General features: G+C 34.1%; 2 long non-coding RNA genes across 3 annotated transcripts in view; one reads left to right on the top strand and one right to left on the bottom strand.

Annotated features, from left to right (window-relative positions):
- The window catches only part of LOC103877584, a 319,563-nt gene extending 309,810 nt beyond the window's left edge, over positions 1-9,753 (top strand). For both annotated transcript variants that reach the window (XR_001894867.3, XR_001894860.3), the window contains one exon: positions 7,939-9,753. This is a non-coding gene — a long non-coding RNA (uncharacterized LOC103877584). The remainder of the gene's footprint in view (positions 1-7,938) is intronic.
- LOC116269758 overlaps positions 4,292-20,503 on the bottom strand; it is a 30,409-nt gene continuing 14,197 nt past the window's right edge. The window contains exon 2 of the long non-coding RNA XR_004177508.1: positions 4,292-4,428. This is a non-coding gene — a long non-coding RNA (uncharacterized LOC116269758). The remainder of the gene's footprint in view (positions 4,429-20,503) is intronic.

The following is a 20,503-nucleotide window of genomic DNA, read 5'->3' as shown; positions in this document are numbered from 1 at the left end:
ACAAAGTCCTTGCACACACATTTTGTATCTAGAAAATTTTCTCCTTAGATTGAGTCTTGAGAGTTGTTCTTTGATTAGCATGTTTCATTAGTCTTTTAAATAAAATTCAGGTTTTCTTGAACTTATTATTGACCAAGCTATATAGGTATATATTATTGCTCTTTCCCTAATAAGATCGAATTACAACAACAGACCATGTGACTAGTTGCCTTGTCACATGTTAAATGTCTCCTCTGATGTCCTGAACATCTCCATTATTTTGTGCTCCTATTTATGATTTCCTATTTATTAGGGATACCCTAATAATAAGTTATCTTTTCCATTTCTACACATTCCCAAGAGGATGAATTGATAAAACTGGAAGAAGAAGAAGACACATTAGTTTTAAACAAAAGGAAGTTTAGAGAGAGTAAAAATGAACAACTTGTAGAATTCTGGCTCCCACTATGTGCCAAACTCAGGGAATTGGGGGGAATTTCTTGGCAGCACCAAGAAATTGGGAATATAATGATGACTAAGACAGACAGTGTTCCATATCATTTAATCCTCATAATTCAAGATATTTATTACTACCACTTGTCCTCCATTCATCCCATTTATAGTTGAGCCATTTGTGCAAGATCATTTTGCTGCAGTGGTTAAATTAAATCTCAGATCTGCCTTATTTCAAAGAGTTCTATTAAACTGCATGGAGCTCTGTCTCCTTTCACTTCCAGGCAAACAAAACTGGAATGAATTGTGCCTTCACTTTTCCATGCCTGTTATGTATTGGTCCATAATAAAATTTCCTTCAGCTCTCATCTAGTCCTATATGTTTAGAGGAGCCTTTAGGCAATTGTTGCACCCAGTTGCCATAAGCTACTCCTAGGTTCCTGGCCTTTTTCTCCTTCTTGCTACATTTCAGACTTAATCACAAAAATAACTGTGGCAAAACCTAATGAGCACTGGTCAGTGAATCAGGATCTCTGGGGTTCTGCACTTGAATGTGTGAAGGGGAAAATATCATAATCTCAGTTGGTCTCAGATGAAGTGGTTCAATTATACTACCAGTAATCATGGATCTGCCCCTGAGTAACTGTCTCTATAGTCCTAGATCTGTATCCATAAAATAGGAAGTACACTTAGAAAAATTGACTGAAGACAATAGATTTGCCAAGTAACAAAAAAAGGAGAGACAAAAAGTAAAACAGAAATAGGCCTGGAGGAGTAGTCCTTAACATTTTGGCAGAAAGCTAGAATACCTCCTTTCCATTTTCCTGGAGCTTTGCAGGTATGGCTCCCTTCCACAGTGCTGAAAGAAACATCCCCCATTATCACTTTAGCTGCTCTGAGGTTGGTAGCCAAGAAGGAAATGGAAGAAAAAGGTTTTATTATTCCTCTTTTGTCTTGGGTAAGAATAGCTTTTGAGATAAGAGTACATTTATTTTTATTACCTTTGTTGATTCTATCATTTTGTTATTCAGTTATTGTGTACTTTCTATCATAAAAGACTTTAGGGAGAGCTTTGCAGCTTCTGTTAAATCATGAAACTAGTTTTAATTTAAGCTCAGTCAAAATACGATTTCTCAAAATAGAGATGTGTTTCTACCAACATATCTTTTTTATTTCTTGCGTGTAGTCAAAATAAAAAGATTAGATAAATTTGATATAACAGCCATGATCACAGGTAAATATTAGAAAGGAATAAACTTTGCTTTTTCGCTTGAAAATCCAAGAGTTTTCTTCACATGAATTGTAAGAAGATAAAACTATACTGACTTAAGGAAGGAGGCTTAATGGGAAATTTTTAGCCCATGCATGGGCCTCCTTTAAACTGTTTTACTTATAGTGATCCTACATCATAGAAAGCTACCAGAAGATTTAGTTCATGCATATACAAGTAAAATACAAAAACAAATATATGTATGTCTGTGTCTCTACATAGACCTACATTTATTAGTCAAACAATAAAAGAAAATTTGTTCCAGTTATAAAATGCTCAAGCCAAATTTGTCACACAGTCAAGGGCTTACTTTGTTCTTTGAATCATCCCTGAATGACCTGTGTACAAATTACAAAACCCTAAAGAGTTAAAAGTGTTTGTTTCACAGGAAATTGGAAGAAATTTATGTGCGCAAGTGAAGCTGAAAGGTCGAATGTGTGACTCACATCTATTGACAGATGGAATGAGCATAACATAAGCAGACAGTGACTAGAAAACAAGCCGGTTGTGTGAAAGTATTTTTAGAGACTAATTTCTACCCAGCTGTGTCATCTATGAATGGGAGAAGTTTGAGAAAGTTACCTAGGGATGTCTGAGCTTAATCAAGTGAAAGTTAGTGATACTGGTTTGGCTTAAATATTCATTTCAAACTTTGATGTGCAAACATCAGATATACCAGTATTTGAACTAATTATCAGGGAAGCTGGATTGTTCCTTTATCAAAATGACATAATTCTCTTTATTAAGACCTCTCGTGATACCTGAATTTTTAGCAACATAAACAATAATGGCTCATATTTATAAACTCATTTACAATTTGAATAGCATTTTCATATTCCTGTGAAGTTAGCAGAGCTAATATTACCTCATTTTAGAGTAGAAACATTAAGTCTAGAATCCCTTAGTCACTAATAAAATCCAGAATGCTATCAAATGGTAGACATAGTATAAAAACCAACATCTACTGGCAACTAGTATAAAGGCTAATGGTGAAGTCTCTGATCTCCTTAGTCAGACTTCCTGGTTACTAAATAAATATATAATTTTGGACACTTCAACATTTTTATGCCTCAGCTTTCTGTCCTTTCCATAAATTGTGAATAATATATGTTTCTTCCCAGGGTTATTCATTAATGAGCCCCTCTTAAGTGTCATACATTTTTCTAGGTCAGGGATAAAAATCCCTGCTCTCATGCAGTTTATGGTCTAGTTGAAAAAGAATAGACAATCAATCAGCCAATCAAAATATGTATATTAGGTAATGATAGATGCTATGGTGACAAATAAAGCAGGAAATGCTTTATTTATGAAAAGTTCTACCCAAAGATCTGTTGCAATTTTAAATCAATTTAAGAAATTGACACCTGCTTGATTAGTAACAGTATAGTCCATGAAAATTAATATTGACCTCTGTAGTAGGCCTGCCTAGTTAGGGTAATTCATTCCCTAGGCAATATTGATTGACTAATGGATGAGAGCATAAAGCCAAAACGTTCCAATTTCTGTGAATTCGGGGAGTTGTACTGGAGCTACTTGGAAGGTTCTGGGAAATCTGAATCTGGAATAACTCATGAGTTAAGACTTTGGCTGTCATGTTAAGACTTTGTATAACCTGAAAATAAATGCCACAGAGACACAAGCAGAATCAAGAATAGAGACTGTGTTCTTATGACACTATTGGAGTTCCCTCTTTAAATCTTAACATATTTACATTAGACATTTTTTGTTATGTAAGACAATGGGTTCCCTTTATTGATTACTTTGTTTTGAGCTGTGTTTAATTGTCATTTGCCACCAAAAGAGCTTGACCAGCATAAGCATAATGAAGGGTGGGCAAGATTTCCTGACAGAAGATACATCTCAATCTCACCAAGTAGATCACTGATATTACTTGCAAGGAAGTGAATGCATTTTTCCAAATATGTGTCACTACAGCATGGTTAAAACTTCTTGGCATTTTCTCTTGGATCTCCCAAGTTATGTCAGTAGACATTTCAAGTTATTTAAGGAGGACTCAAAACTGAGAAAGTATTTGCGCTAAAATGGAAGTAAAAATTATTAAGTCCAACACCTTCATGTTTTAGATTAGGAAACTGAGATTTATAAAAATTTAGAGACATTGTCCTCAAATTACTGAGTTATTTTGTAGCAAAACATATCTAAGCTTTCTGTCCTCTGATACATTGTTGTTTCCACTTCAATATTAATTCTCTCTCCATTTTCTCCCATATTCACTTCCCTATCACAGCAATGTATGGCTATATTTATCTTGCTAAATTATATTTCCATAGAAGCAGGAACTTTGAAAAGAAAACACAATGAGTAACCACTGATACCACTTATGGTATCTTTTGTAATATAGTACTAAAACTGACTTCCTGATAATGTATGTCTTCATATGACTTCCTTATCTACTTGATTAGCAATCAACTGTACCTTCTCTGTTATGCTACTTTTTCAGCAAGAGGAAATTTTAAAAGTCCCATGACTTTCCTTCTTTGCCACTGATTTTGTGGTTTTGGAAACTTATCCTCTTCCTAAACAATAAGATATTTAACTCCATCTTTTTTAGGTCCTTCAATCAAATAATTGCATTTATTCTTTTATTCTTTTGATTATTAAATAAGATATTTTTTATAGAGAAACAATAGGAATTACATTCTTCACCCAATGGTTGGTTGTCAGGGCACATACTTCTTTGCACTTTTGAGATTCAGTTTCCTCATCTGTAAAGCAGAAATAATAATGCTTTCTTTTTTCCCTTTCAACCATCTATATTTGCTGTTGAGGTACAAAAAAAGATACACTATAGTGTAGAGTGAGTTTATAAGTTCTATATAAACTCAATGCCTCATTATGATTAGTCACTGAAAAACTGTTCATTTCTTACCATTGTTTTAAAGTTATGAATGGTGGTTGAGGTCCTGCTGAACCATTGAATAACATAGTGGAACACTAGTGTTTGCACAGAGTAAAATCTCCGTGCCTAGGAAATTTTGATAAAGAAAGCACTTTAGCTATTATTTTTTTCTAGCATTTAAAAAAAATCTGTGCTCCTTAGAGCTCTCACAACTCACCAGAGGAGGTAAGGAGAAGTCTAATAGGACAGAGTTCCAGGTACCCCTGTTTCCCTTTCAATCAATGTAGCTCACTTTAATCAACTTCCCCTGCTTTAGGAATTCTCCTGAGATATAGTTGTAAGAAAGAGATTCTAGATATTCTACAGCCTCCCTACACACACACACACACACAGACTGAAAACTCTGGATGGAGTCTTTTTCATTTAAAAGATGTAAAAACTGAGGCCCAAAAGAGATGAGTAATTTTCCAAAGTTATCCAACTCCACTTCCATTGGCAAAGTGAGGATTGAAATCTAGGTTCTGATTCCCCTACCCTCACCATCTCATCATGCAGCATATCTTCTTGTGACTAGGAAGTTTTAAGATTCACCAGTGCCACTTCTGTTTTTGTAATATTTTGTTTAGGAAGACATGGTATTATATATGAACTTAATTACAGGATTGAACTTTTGGGACCAGCAATCCCAAAATTTTGGCCTCAAATGATTCTCCTCTCACTGTTACTTGCTTTCACCAAAATGAATGTTGGTAATTATGCAGATCAGAGCATCAATCTAGAAGTCTCTATGTAGAAAACATTCCTCACAATTAAAACTCAGATAATTTATTATTTTGTGGAGCATCAGCAATTTCTATCTTCTTTTATGCACAAAAGATAAAATTATATAGAATTTAATTTTTCACATTAAATTTTTAACTTCTCCAGTCTCTCACTAGTAAGATGACCGTAAGATTCATTGCCCAAATCAGGATGGTTTTAAGAATTAAAAAAGACACATTTCATAATTACTCTGAAAATTTTGATATAAGTTGGAGCTTTTCTAGGAAAACTGGTATGATCACCTTGTTCATTAACTATCCTATAGATATATTTGAAATCAGTTAGGGTAAAAATATCTATTTATTGAATGTGACTTTCAGTCACACGTATTTAACAATTGGTACTAAGTAATTTTTCCCCAGAGGAAAAAAACAGCAATAATACCAATACCAATTTCAGAACTAAAACACAAGCAGAATAAGTTGATTAATCTCTCTCTGTCTACACACACACATACATACATTCATTTTATTTCAAAAACTATTCCTCCCCATTTTGTATATAAACTCTAAAAGCAATTGATTCATTCTGAGAAGCAGGACTACTTTCTCTTTTAACAAAATTCTATTAAAGAGTGCCCTTGATACAAATTATATAAGTTTAAACAACCACTAAGATACACCTGAGAATGTCCCCATAATTCCTCCTCAAAAGAACAATGAAACAAATCCAAAAACTTTAGGTGCCAACAATAAATGATGTTAGTGACATAAAATCAAAATGTATGAGTTAATGCTTTGGCTAAAAAGTTCTCCATAGAATTATCAACTATCTTGCTGATACTCATTTCACTTAAAGTACTTCATAAGTTTTATAAACAAACAAAAATATATTCCTATAACTTAATCTATCAGAATACATATGCAGTGTCACTCTTGGTGACTTGATGACTGTTTTGATACAAAACATATGAGACAGTAACATTTATGTGTACAAAGAGATAAGAAAAAACACTTGAAATATTACAGAAAGATTGCTTCTCATAGTTATTATCTACAATTAAACTTTTCAATGCAAACTGCATGAGAGTAAGAAAATTACTCCTTTTGTTTACTATTACATTACCTAGTATGGTATGACACCTGTCACACAGTAGGCACTTAGTAAGCATTTGATGAACTGTTGAACACATGAAAATATGAATGAATGATCATAATTAACTAATTCATATTTACTGTGTCTGAGGGTACCAGAATTGCAATCAGCTTTAGAGTAGAGTTGATTTCATCTAAGGAAAGACCAGTTCTTGAGTCTTTCCAAGTCATGGCCTTGCAGTTTATTGGACATATTTCCAAATGTAGACAGCTACTTAATAGGAAGTTTTAATCTAGGGAACTCAGGCAAATGTATTCATGAAGAGTAGATTAGACCTGGATGTTGTTTATCACAGACTACTTTAAAAAATGTTTTCTCATGTGGAAAAGCCTACTAGGAACACTATCAACTATATGTATCATTCATTTATGCCCCTTTCCCTTTAACTCTGGACAGGATTCATTTATGGGCCAAAGTGACAAAATACATCATCAGATCCCCATTTATGAATGATCATAAAGAGTATGTCCTATGATATCCCAGCAAATGATAGATCCAGTAGGAATGGGCTTTCAGAAATAATAAAACAGGGGCTATATTCTCTATCCTTTTAACCTTGTTCTTTAGTGCTCTTTAGACACTTTAAGTTGCTTTTATCTTTTTTCCATCACTCTCTTCCCTTATGCAGAAGTGAAGAAGAGAAAAATGGATATATCTGTAAATAATTTTTTTATCACTAAACTTAAGACACCCTGAGGAGACAGTAGACCCTTTTTGTGATCTCTGTAGGATAAAGGGTCTGATTTTAAAAGTAAAATAATTTTTACTAACAAATAGTAGCCAAATTTTATCCAGTTTACATGCAACAATCTTGGTTGGTTAATAATATTACTTCATTTCCTAATTCACAATTTATAGTATTTTTTCTAGAAGCCCCTTCCTATAGTCTAGAGAAGTGGGGTTCAGACATCTTTGACTGAAAACTAGAAAGACGCATTGAACTCATATCCAAATACACAAACACACACATATACACACAAATTTGAAACAAAGGTTTCCTGAAGTGATACTTAAATCTTATTATGTACAAAGTATTCCAATATTTCAGATTTTATTCTAACATATAAATTTCAATTATTTAAAAACACTATTCTTTAAGATTTTAGCTACTAAATTTGTTTACGATCCACTGAGTCATAAAAATCACATCTCTGGAGCAATTCTCCCACCTATAATCTGAAATAAGAGTAAAATAACAATACAATTATTTATTATACGCATGTAATATTATACTATAGTACTTGTTGTTAAGTACTTTAGTCTTTCAAAAAAATCAAGCACAACCATAAACAAAACCTGAGGAGAATACAAGACTTTAATTTTCAGGTGTTTCTTTGGGAGATTGGATTTCCCAATGTGGCTACAACGAAATATCTTATTCTCCATGTTATGCTGACATTGTGCCATTCACATCCTTTTATTAAAATATGGGGTCCCTGGTCTCTTTGTATTTGTGTAGGTCTGTGTCTGTGGCAAGATAGAAACCACATGACTAGGTCATAAGAGGAGATACAACTTTTGACCAGACGCTCACTCGCGAAATTCGGTCACCAGGCTGTGAAGAAGACAATGTGGAAAGACCTGGTGTTCCTTTTTTGTCTGACAGCCCCAGTGAATTCCTGCCAAGAGTCAACATCAACATCTAGACCTATGAGAGGGCAAGTCCTCAGATGTTTACAGTCCCAGACTTCATGCCGCCTTCTGTCTTTTAGTCTTCCCTGCTGAAAACTCACACATTGTGGAACAGAGAAGTGACATTTGCACTGTGCCTTTTCTCAAGTCGTAAACCACAGAACATATGGGCATAATAAAATGATTTTTGTCTTATACAGTTAAGTTTGGTTTTGTTTGTTATACAGTGATAGCTTACTTTAACAACCTCTAATTCTGTTCTATTCTATTCTCAAAATATTATAAACTGTATAAGAAAAAAATTACCTTTTAAAATTGAACTTTAGGAGTAGACAATAAACTGACTGTGACCCATTTTTAAATGTAAAATATCCCTTTTCAACTTTTGTTGAATTTTCTTATTTGAATTATCCAGTTACCTTTAGAAGAATCGTCTAGGTTTCCTTAAATAATAGAACCATGGAGACAATAAGATATGCATAATATGTAGTGAAAGAGTTAATGTATAGCCAAGATCACCGCTAGAAATAAAATGTCTGTGTACTGATGTGTTCCTAGTATGCAGATCCAGGAAAAGCAATTGGTTAATTCAATATCAAGAAATTGTGTCTATATATGTTTTGAAGCATAATCATTGTTAATTTAATAGTGACCTGGTTTTGATTGTGTGAGGGATTAAACTGTGTCTTATTCACAACTGTATGCTTGGTAATTAACACAATAAATATTTATCAAATAAATGAGGAAAATGCTGCCTGAAGCAACTCCAAACCACTTATCCCTCTCCCCAAGACTGTTGCTTCTTCAGGGAAGTGTAACATGGATAAAATTCAAGTATAACTATAAAAATTAAAATGCTTAATCATTTTGAGTATAAGTGATTCTAAAGAAAGCAAGATATCATTTTAAAAAGTGAAGTTTGCTTATCTATAGATGTATAAACAAGGCCTTAATTGTTTAGCTATTACTAGATTCATTATACTTTTATACTATTTTGCCTAGTCTTTTTCCCTGTCTATATATAATTGTATATAGGCATATGTATCACTTCAAAACCCACAGGTCCTCAAGAAAATAATTACAGCTTAATCCTTATAATGCCAGCATTTAAACAGAGCATTGGTATTTTTTATTTTTTAAAATATGAATTTGATAGTAACTCTTTATACATCAATTTATAAGTATAAACACCCACTTTTAGAATATATTGAAATTAAAACATTGTATATTGTTATTTCAGTTTCTTATTATCTGATGTTTTCAACTCTTAATTCTTAGTATGCAAATATATTGGACTTTTTCTTTATGTTGAAGAATATTTTTGAATATGATGGGAAATATGAAAACACAAGATGTTACATTACAGAAATACTCTATTTAAAGCATCTTTGTGGATTGTAAACATCATACTCCTTGTATGTTTTTGTGTTAAAAATTCTGTTCATAGTGACTGTACAAGGCTATTTTAATAACCACTTTTTCTTTTCTCTACTGTAAGTCTTTGAGATGCCTAGTATCTACTATCAAATGATTTTTGAAAAGGGATATGTGTATCTGACACCAAAAAGTTTGATCATTTTAATTATCTGGACTATTCAATTGCAAAGCATTCATTTAAGAAAAATAAATACATAATACATGAGTTTGTCCAGTGCCTGATCTCTTTGATCAGGAAGCAGAAGGGAAAGAAATGATAGGAAAGTTTACAAGGAACTCAAGTCAACAAAACTGTGATTGTTGGAATAAATACTTGTTTTAAATGACTGGAATATAATTGATTTGCCTTGTTAAACATATTTAAAAATAAATTCTAAGTATTGCATACTCAGATGTACACTGATCTAATGTACATTCATAGCTTGCGTGGCATTGTTCAATAGAGAAAACTTCCTCAAATATTTTTCACAATAGGGTTAGTGATAAATAAACTTCCAAATTATATAGCATGTAAGTTCTTTATATGACAGAGGAAATTAAGAATGTTTCTGTATTTCTAAAGGCCCAGAAAGGAGAAGATGAGGGGGATGGATGGAAAGAAGTGTTTTGAATAGTGAAAGTAAGGGAGGTAGAAGCTTCCATCCAAGAAAGGAAGTTTTAGCCTCTCCTTAGATTAAGGAGAAGACAGAGACAGAGTGGCAGAGACTAGTGGCACATCCCTGCACCCCAGATAAAGGAACAGCTATGGACTCTCAGGCCAATAGGAAAGATTATTTAAGGGTCATCTCAGAACCAGCTTAGATCAGAAGTTTTGTTCTTTTTTTTTCCAGCTTAATTGAAGTATAATTGACAAATAAAAATTATATACTCCATGTACTGCATAAAGATGTTTTGGCCAATGATAGACTACACATACAATGGTGGTCTCATAAGATTTTCATATCATATTTTTATCATACCCTTTCTGTTAGATATGCTTAGATGCACAAATACTTACCATTGTGTTACAATTGCCTATAACCTTCAGTAAAGTGATATGTTGTACAGGTTTATAGCCTAGGAACAATAGGTTATACCATATAGTATAGGTGTGTAGTAGACTATACCATCTGGGTTTGCGAAAGTACACATGATGATGTTCACGCAAAGACAAAATCAAAGACATGTTTCAGAAGGCATGTCTGTAGCTAAGTAATGCATGACTGTATATTTAAAGTATACAAAGTGATGTTTTGATATATGTATATACTGTAAAAGGATTACCACAATCAAGCTAATTAACATACCCATCACCTCATATAGTTACCTTTTATGTATGTGTGGTGAGAATACTTAAGATCTATTATCTTAGCAAATTTCAAGTATATAATACATTGTTGTATACATGATGACTGTATTCACTATGCTGCATATTAGGTCCCAAAAATTATCACATATCTAGAAGTTTGTATCCTTTGACCAATCTCTTTTCATTTTTCCCACTTCCCCAACTCCTTGTAACCACCCTTCTACCCCATTTCTATGAGTTGGACTTTAATTTCACATATAAGTGAGTTCATACAGTATTTGTCTTTCTCTGCCTGTTTTATTTCATGTAGTATCACGTCCACCAGGTTCATCTATGTTGTTGCAAAGCTGGAAGAATAGCAGTTTTCAAGAGCCAGAGGGCAGGGACTGCCAATTGACCACAGCTTTATAGAGTAACAGGAGCGATTTTTTAAATGAAAGCCTCCATCAATTAAGATGACGAGTTGATGGGTGCAGCACACCAACATGGCACAAGTATACATATGTAACAAACCTGCACGTTATGCACATGTACCCTACAACTTAAAGTATAATAATAATAAATAAATTTAAAAAAAAAAAGAAAATGCAAAAAAAAAAAAAAAAAAAAAGATTTCAGTCACCTCCATATTTAAATCCTGGTAAGAAAATAACCCAAAATTACTCAAAGTGAAATTCCTGTATTTCACTGGTGAGAATTCTGAGGTATTAAATCCGCTTTAAAGAGGGAAAAAAAAAAAAAAAAAAAAACTATGATGTCTCCTGCTTCTGATTGTGGACTGAAATTCATACCTCCTACATATATTTACATATATATCTACATATGTACTTTTCTGGAAATATGGTTAAAAGGTAGATACATAGATAGAGATCTTTAGCCTTGGATAATAAAAATGTAGGTCACTATTAATAGTAAAGTTTCTTCACAATATAAATGTAAAAAATACTTCTGTTCCCGAAGTATATTTTTTGTCCTACTGTGAGTGCTGGTCATAGCTATTTCACTTTAGACAGAACAGAACTATTTATACTATTTCTTTAGAATTTATTTTCATACAGTTTATTATTTATCTCCAACTCAACTATCCCAAGGCAATTTTATTGCTCCAGGGGAGCCATTAGTCTACCAAGGCTATTAAAAAATTAGAATTCAAATATCATACAAAATCTGTAAAAATATGATAATTCTGTTAATTGATATATGCAACATATATCATATGTCAAACATAATATAGATATATTTTTAAATTCTAATTTGGAGAAACACTTAAAGGCAGGAAGCCTGTTTTGTTTAGGATTACATGCTCAACAGAGTATCTTTCATGAGTGAATTAATTCAAAATTATTCTATGTTGAAAAAGAATAAATTACTTTCTACATTTCCAGAATGTTAAAAATGCAAGGACTCATTTTATAAAAACATTAGCATTACTAGATATTTGCAACCCTTACTTTTTCACATGTGCATTGTTTAACAACCTGAGGCTTCTTTACACACCAAACATTGGGACTTCCACAGGGCAACTCAGAAAGGAACATTTAACTGTCCCATGCAGGTATTGTTTTTTCTGACCAACAAAACAGTTTGATCCATGTCACCAACTATGGAAATGGTGTCTTTGTAATTATTTAAGTGTTTATGTTTTACCCTTAAATTTAAAAAAAAAAAAAAAAAGGAAAAAAAAAAAAGGGAAAAACAAAGGTAGAGGCTAGAAATAAAATAGTGGGTTCCCTTATCTTAATACAGTAGAGACTAAGGTGAAAGTCATTAGGCTTGCTGAAAGAGGCGATTCTTTAGCCTTGATTGAATTCTAATTGAAGTTATGCTGGTTGACAGTATTTGATTTTGGAATTAAAAGAACAAATGAAAGCACATGTATTAAAAATTGTTTCTAAATTTAAGTAAAAATTCTATGTTTTAATTCTGAGCATGTAAAAATTCTCTAATAATGTGCACGTCTGTTGCCTACTTGACTTTACTACATGCTTTTTAGTCATTGAGAAAGTCGAAGCTGCCAGTTTCTCAACTTATCTGCCTTAATCTAGTACATGTAGTGTCAACACTGTGGGCTTTGAAGTCAGGAAACACTTGGTTGCAAATTCTGATTCTTCTACTAATGTGTTATATGTTGACCATCCTCAAGAGTGTCTATGTGTAAAGTTTGCAAGGAGTTGTGGGGATTCAAGGAATGTTTTTAACTGCCTTGCATCCTACTTAAATGTGGGTTAAGACAGGTATTGTCTTTGCACTGAAGGCTTACCTGTGTTTCAATGTGAATAGAATCTCTTCCTTCTTTCTTTCTACCTATCTAAATGCGACCCATTTTGAAGAGATTCAGGATCATCCATCTTCCTTTTGAAATACATCTCGGACTAAACATACACAGACACATAAATCTTCTGTATTTGTGTGTGTGTGTGTGTGTATATATGTGTTTATATATTGTATCTATTTTAAATGTTCTCCTTGCCACTTCTACAACAATGTCTATACATTCATTCACAGAATCAAAATAAAATCTTTTACTTAACTGTTATATTTGAAGATTATATGTTTCTATAACTTATCTTACCAAAAAAACTATTAGTTCTTTGAAGGTCATGTGTGTGTCTTAGCCAATGACTTGTCTTAGGCACATTGGATGACAAAGCCTAGCATTAAACTTAGAAGTCAGAGACCAAAGTCAGCTCTTCAAGATGCAAGGACTTCCTGAGGGAGGCAGAGGAAATGTGTTCTCTGTAGACATTTTTATTCACCTAATCATGGTGATTTGGCCAGACGTGCATGTGGATAATTCCTTGAGTTTATTATTGAGGAGTCCTTGGAGTATGCTTTCATTTTGAGTACAGTTTCTCCCCAAATATAGATACCAACCTGGAAAGAAGGGTTGACTAATTCATTGAGAAAAGTTACAGTTAAAGTAATTTTCAAAACTCCTGAATGTTTTGGCTTATTTATCCACCAGTCCATGTTGAGAGGAGACACAGCTAGGATTCCATTCTACCTGCCCAAAGCAGGGGACCTGGACAAGGAGGCAGGGACATGAGTTTAGATCTGATTCTGAGATGACTCAGCCCCAACCTCAGCCTTGGCTTTTGTGGCAGTGCTTGAGTGACTCATTTTTCTGGCACTGTCTTTGTTAACTCCTGGGATCAAAAGTGTCCTGTTTACATAGCCTCACATATGGCTACTCACTCTGCTTTTTGTTTTAAAAACGCTGTCGGCTTCCATCCTGCAACTGTTTGGTGCTGTTCACTGATGAGGAAAATGACTTGGTTATGCTCCCCCTCCCACTCAATTACTTACTCCTCTTCTTGCCAAACAGCTGACCTTTCTGCTCACCATTTCCCCTATTTGGTCAAGGTAAAGGTATATGTATATTTTCTTTTCAAAGAATGTGTTAGAGCCTTGATTGTTTACATTGGTCCCTGTAGCATGTTCTTAATATGTATTTATTTCCTAAGATATAGGAGTGGATATTAACAGAATTCCCAATTCTTGCAGTCTGAAGAGTGTCATTATTTTTTAAAGAAATGTTTCCTATTTTTCAATTCAGATGCCATACAAACTTCAGAACTCTATCTACTAAAGTAATATTCACTCTGGGAATGAGCTGGCAGCATGGGGGGTCTCTAAGGACGGCACCATTAAACAATCTAGTCAACGAAATAATTAAGATCCCTCCCCCAGCCCTCTCCTCACACTGCTCTCCCCAAAGCATTCTGAATTTGCAGTTCCTTGCCCCCACACACACCCTAATGGAATAAAAATGACAATCAGGAAAGTGCTCCAAGGCCCACCCACCTAGAACAAACTACCTCTGATCATTGTAACTCACTCTCATCCAACATTGGTCTTTGGGGACTCTCTCCCTATTGCAAAGTCATTATTCAGGCCCCCTGTTGCAGTGTTTCCAAGGTAAAGAATAGCTTTCTCCCTGATGCTTTGGACAAGCTGTCCTGATTCAGCAGGAGAAATCTGAAAATCGTGATGTTTTTGCACTTCCTAATCCATTATTCAAATCCATAGACACTCCTAGCATTTAGAGAGGAGCCTCCTCCCTGCACCCTCTGGAGAGAATCACTCATTCAAGTGACTGATGTAAAAAATCAATTCCTTCACTCTTTTTAAAAGATGTCATTTATTTCCCCTTTCTGGCTTCTTTTGTATTCTGATGATTGCCAACTGCAATTGGTTAAAGATACAACTTAAATAGCACCATATGTTTGTGGCTATTGGATACCCTGATGTTCTAGAATCCACGCCATCACCTCGCTCACTGTTACCACCCCCAATAGCCTTTTAATTAAACTGCAAACTGTTACACTCTCTCAGAATAAGAGAATGCAAGTGTTAATGACAGCCTGGTTTCAGCATTAAAATCTGAGGAATAAAGCTGCAAATGTGTGATCACACAGCAACTCTAAACAACCCGTGTTTAAAAGGAACATAGATTATTTATAAAAGTTAGGCTTCTGCTTAATTAATCTTCCCTATAAATATGGCTCATGGAGGATAGTAATCGTCAAGTACCATGTCATTGTAAGAATATTTACACACAGGTAGCATCACACTCACACATACAAGCAGGCAGATGCATGCACATGCACACACACACACACACACACACACACACACATACATATACCACACATACAGAGCTTTGACAATTGCTAGGATGATGTTTAGCATACTTTCAAAGAGTTAAAAAATAAAAAGAGTAGAGTGGAGAAAATACAGTTACACTCTTATCTAACCATGGAAAATACCACCTGCTAATTAATGTGAAACCACGGTGGGTTTCTTCAGTGTGAATCTAGAGTGAATCATTTCTTTCTCTCTCCAGTCCAGTTCCAACAATGGAGAAAGCTGTGAGAAGTTGCCTTAGAGCACACGTAGAAAATATCTCCCTGTTTAAGAACCTCAGATTTTGTCTTGACCTTGTGTCTCTTCACACCAGCCTCAGTCCCTTTTCCCTGATCACTCTTTAACTGGAAAAGATTATGCATTTCTAAAGAAATGATGGAGGACCACATGATACCACCTTTTCAGTTTTCTCATACTTTTTACCTGATTAATATATTTATATTTTTATGAGAGTGATCAGTTCTTGCTGGAGGAAGAGTGCTACCTTCTCAGCTAATGATGGTATTTTCTTCTTATCCTTTACTGTTACCATCTTGTGTTAAAATAATTAAATGTCTTGCTTTTGCTTCACTGACAAGCATTTCTCCTAGCTGACTGGGCAGAGTAGAAGCCCTCCTTAATTCTGGGAAATTCCCGAAGGGAAAGAAAAGTTTATATGTAATATTTGTTTCCTGAGTACAAAGAATTCATTGGGTTGTTCTTCATTTCACACGCAGGCTTTACTGAAATGAAACAATTGTATTTTCTAGAAAGGAAAATGTAGATGATAAGAATTGAATGCTATAATTACACTCATTCCATAAAGTAGTGCCCTTTGTGGTGATCTAGAAACTCCTGAAATGTGAATGTACAGGTTGCCTGGTTAAATTAAGATGGATATTGTGAGAATGTGTGAAGTGAGGCTGCATAGGTGTAAAAACGGACACAAGGACAGTCTTGTGTTTTCTAACCCACTATGCACCATAGTCAGGTTTCTGTTGTGTTTGCCAATATCAGCTGAATGTCAATGTCAGCTTGCCTAAATAGTTCTTGCTAATAAGGGTTTGTGAATGTATCATTATTTTTGTGACCAATTTTTAAAAATTAGACACTTGAATTTATTATTTTTCCTTTACTTTTTAAAGTGTTCTATCCACTTGACTATCATAAGGTCCAACCTCAACACCCTGCAGAATTTTATCATTTTCTATTTTAATATCTTACCACACATATTCCTTATATGATTGTAAACCTAATTCTTCTTTAATAAAGGCAATTTATGTTGACTGACATAATGAAAAAACACAATCACACACTCTTCTCTGATTTTGTTATACTACCTTACTGGCTAAGAAAATAATAGATATGGGCATTCTAAAATTACATAGCTAAGTTCTTGTATCTTTTTGTTATTTCCTTCCTAGAAATTTTGCAGAAGCTGCCTCCCTTTCATTGCTCCTACATTCTAGGCTTATTTGGTTGCTTCTGGACTTATTTCTTACAAGTCATATTTTCCATGTGGAAGTTTCTTTTATTTAAATAAAAGAACACCAGAATAGAAAAGACAAGGGCTTAGGGAATTTGGTTGCAAATAGAAGTTGAAAAAATATAAAGAATCATTTTAGAAATGGTTAGGTAGCTAAGTTTGGCAATAGTGCAGAAACAGGGATTCTCATTTCTTGTTAATGAAAATAAATCTGTTATAGTGTTTCTGAAGACAAATGTGACAACCCACTATTAGTATATTGAACGTGCATACCTCTTATTTAGCAATTTATCCTGTACAAATCAATCCCAAAGGGGGAAGGAAGGTTTTTTACAATTATGTGGCTATAAGGATCTTACTGTAGTTTACTTCTTATAATAATACAACAATGAAAGTAAATTTAATGCCCAGTCATATAAAATTTATTATTTAAATTACAGCAGTCTCATTTTATGCAATATTATGCAGCCTTGAATAATTATTCCATGAAAAATATGTGATGTCATGGAAAGATAAACATAGCATATCTTATTAGAGAATAACAGTTTACAATGTAATATTATTGTTCAATCCAGTTTTGTAAATAAAAAAGATTACATTTGCATAAGTGAAAGCATAGAATGATATAAGCAAAAATAAAATGTTAGTAACAAGTATTTTTCAATACACATATGAACACAGATTTATTTATATATTTTAAATTTTTAAATAAAAAGTCATAATAAGAAAATTAAATTTTTAAGTGAGAAAAAAGAACTGATTCAGTAGCAGAAAGATTATAAGTTTAGGTTTTTAAGATACAAATTGTTAGTATGACATATTTGTCCCTTTTTATCATAAGTATACATGAACTATTTCAATTGCAGTAATTATACACTATGCCATCTTGCTTCAGAGTATACTTACATTTAAAATTGTAATGTTAAAAAAATAAAGGAGAAAATGGTGATACAGCATCACTTATTAGCATTTGACCCTAATTAAGTAAAACTTCCAAGTATGCCACAAATATCCCATATACTTATATATGTATAATTTTTAATTGGAAATATATTTCTTAATGCCCCATCTTCTGTTTGAAGCAATTGTCCAGGTTTCTAATTGCCTAGATCTATTTTGTTTTTACTCATCTAAGTCTAGGTACAATTTTTAGACATGGCTCCTGCTTTGCATCTCAGTGGCTCATCGGTTGGCATCCTAAGCAATGAGATAAGCATATGCAAGGCATCTAGTATTGGAGAAAATAGAGTGAGGAAACAGAATCATATTTGGTTGTTTGGATTAAGGGTTGATGTGGGGATAGGGTAAAGGATAAATTTGAAGGAAGATCCTAACTCAATTTGTTCCATTACTTTCATGATAAGATCCAAAGTGAGAAGAACTATGGCTTATTAATAGCTACATCATGGACCATCTGAGTTTGGATCATATCATTAAAGTAACAGGTTTAATCCTCCCAGTAATTAAATCCTATTCATTTTCTAAGAATATCATGTTGCCTACAGCAAGGAGAATCCTTTGATGATTGAACTGAGGAGAACCTGTAAGGCTATTGTCTTAGTTCATTAGGGCTTTTATAGCAAGAATACATAAACTGAGTGGTTTATAAACAACAGATATTTATTCCTCCCACTGTGGAGGCAGGGAAGTCTATGATCAAGGCACTGGCAGGTGCAATCAATGTCTGATGAGGACCCTGTTTCTGGTTCATTGATGGTGCCTTCCAGCTGTGTATTCACATGATGGAAAGGATGGGCCAGTTCCCAAGGGATGCTTTTATAAAGGCAATAATCTCAATCATGAATGTTCCACCCTCATGACCTAATCATCTCCCAAAGGCCACACTTCCTAATGTCAGTGTGAAAGTTAGAATTTCAACATATGAATTACAGGGACAAGGTGGGGCATGGGCACAAACATTAAAACATAGAAGCTATTATTTAAATGTAACTTGGAAATAATTGGACCCTTTTAAAGCAATAAAGATTGAGGCAAGGATATAGATATCAGTGAAATTAAGAAGTGTAATGATATGCTTTTGCCACCCACCTGATATGAGATCACGAGGGAGAAATTTAGATAAAATTGCCAGTTTTCTGGCCTAGGTAAATAGTATGGATAAATGGAAGAAAATCTTTCTGTGGTCTGACCATTTATACACATAATTTTAAAATGATTTAGTATTCCATACCCTCTTGATTTTCACCTCTAACTTTTGCTAACACCAAAAACTTTGTATATTTCAATATCTACTTTATCTATAAAGAAAGCAAATAAAATAGACTAACCAATTTACAATATTTGTGATACATAAAATATCTAAGTTATGGGTGCTTCGTAAAAAACACTTGACTTACCCCTCTTTGACTCTTCATTCACCTCCCTGTGGTAGCCACTCCAAGTTTTCTCTGTTTCCCTCAAATGTTAACCGAGAATTTCCCAAATGTTTTTATTTTATTTTTTTCTCATTAAATTTTGTTTTAATGGTTCTTAAAACCCTACGACACATTTTTGGTCAAGTTGTTTCCATTAAAAAGTACTGATTTTTAAAATGAATTACTTAAAATGACCACATACCAGAAAAAATCAAAATGGTACAAAACATTCTTTCCTTCTGAAGGTTTAACAATGCATTGTTATAATTAACCAGTCTGTTACTATTAAATTTAAATGACGAATTGAAACAAACAGTTCTGAGAATGTTTTCTACCAATGACTAAGACTGGGGTGGCAGGTATTAGGTATAATATTCGTTTAGCTTTCTGAGCCTTCTGAACAGACCTGCAAGACATTGCCAGCTCCTTGGCAATACCTTGCCTTCTTGTCCACTGCTTTAATGACACCCGTAGCAACTGTCTGTCTCATATCACAAACAGCAAAACAACCCAGAGGAGGCCAGTCAGAGAAGCTCTCAACACACATGGACTTGCCAGGAACCATATCAAGGATGGCAGCATCATCAGCATTTAATAATTTAGGATCATATTCCAGATTCTTACCAGAATTGCAATCAATCTTTTCCTTCAGCTCAGCAACCTTGCAAGCAATGTGAGTTGTGTGACAATCCAGTACAGATTCACAGTCAGCACTGATTTGGCCTGGTTGGTTCAGGATAATCACCTGAGCAGTGAGGCCAGCTGTTTACACTGATGGGTCATTTTTGCTATTACCAGCAACCTTGCCACAATGACCATCTTTGACAGGCGTATTTTTGACATTGAAGCCCACATTATCCCCAGGAAAAGCTTCACTCAGAGCTTCATGGTGCATTTCAACAGATTTTACTTCAATTTTAACATTGGCTGAAGCAAAGGTGACCATTGTGCTGGGCTTGAGAACTCCAGTCTCCATTGAGCCCACAGGGACAGTACCGATATCGCCAATTTTAGAAACATTTTGGAGAGGCAGCAAAGGGGCTTGTCAGTTGGATGAGGTGGGATGATGCAGTATGTTCACGCTCTGTTTTCAATTTATCCAATGCCCAGGCATACTTGAAGGAGCCTTTTCCATCTCAGCAGTCTCTTTTTCAACTTTTTCAATGGTTCTTTTGTCAGT

This window comes from Papio anubis, chromosome 12, assembly GCF_008728515.1.
Source record: "Papio anubis isolate 15944 chromosome 12, Panubis1.0, whole genome shotgun sequence".
NCBI lineage: Eukaryota > Metazoa > Chordata > Mammalia > Primates > Cercopithecidae > Papio > Papio anubis.
The sequence above is the reverse complement of the archived record's forward strand: the minus strand, read 5'-3'. Positions and strand labels throughout refer to the sequence as shown.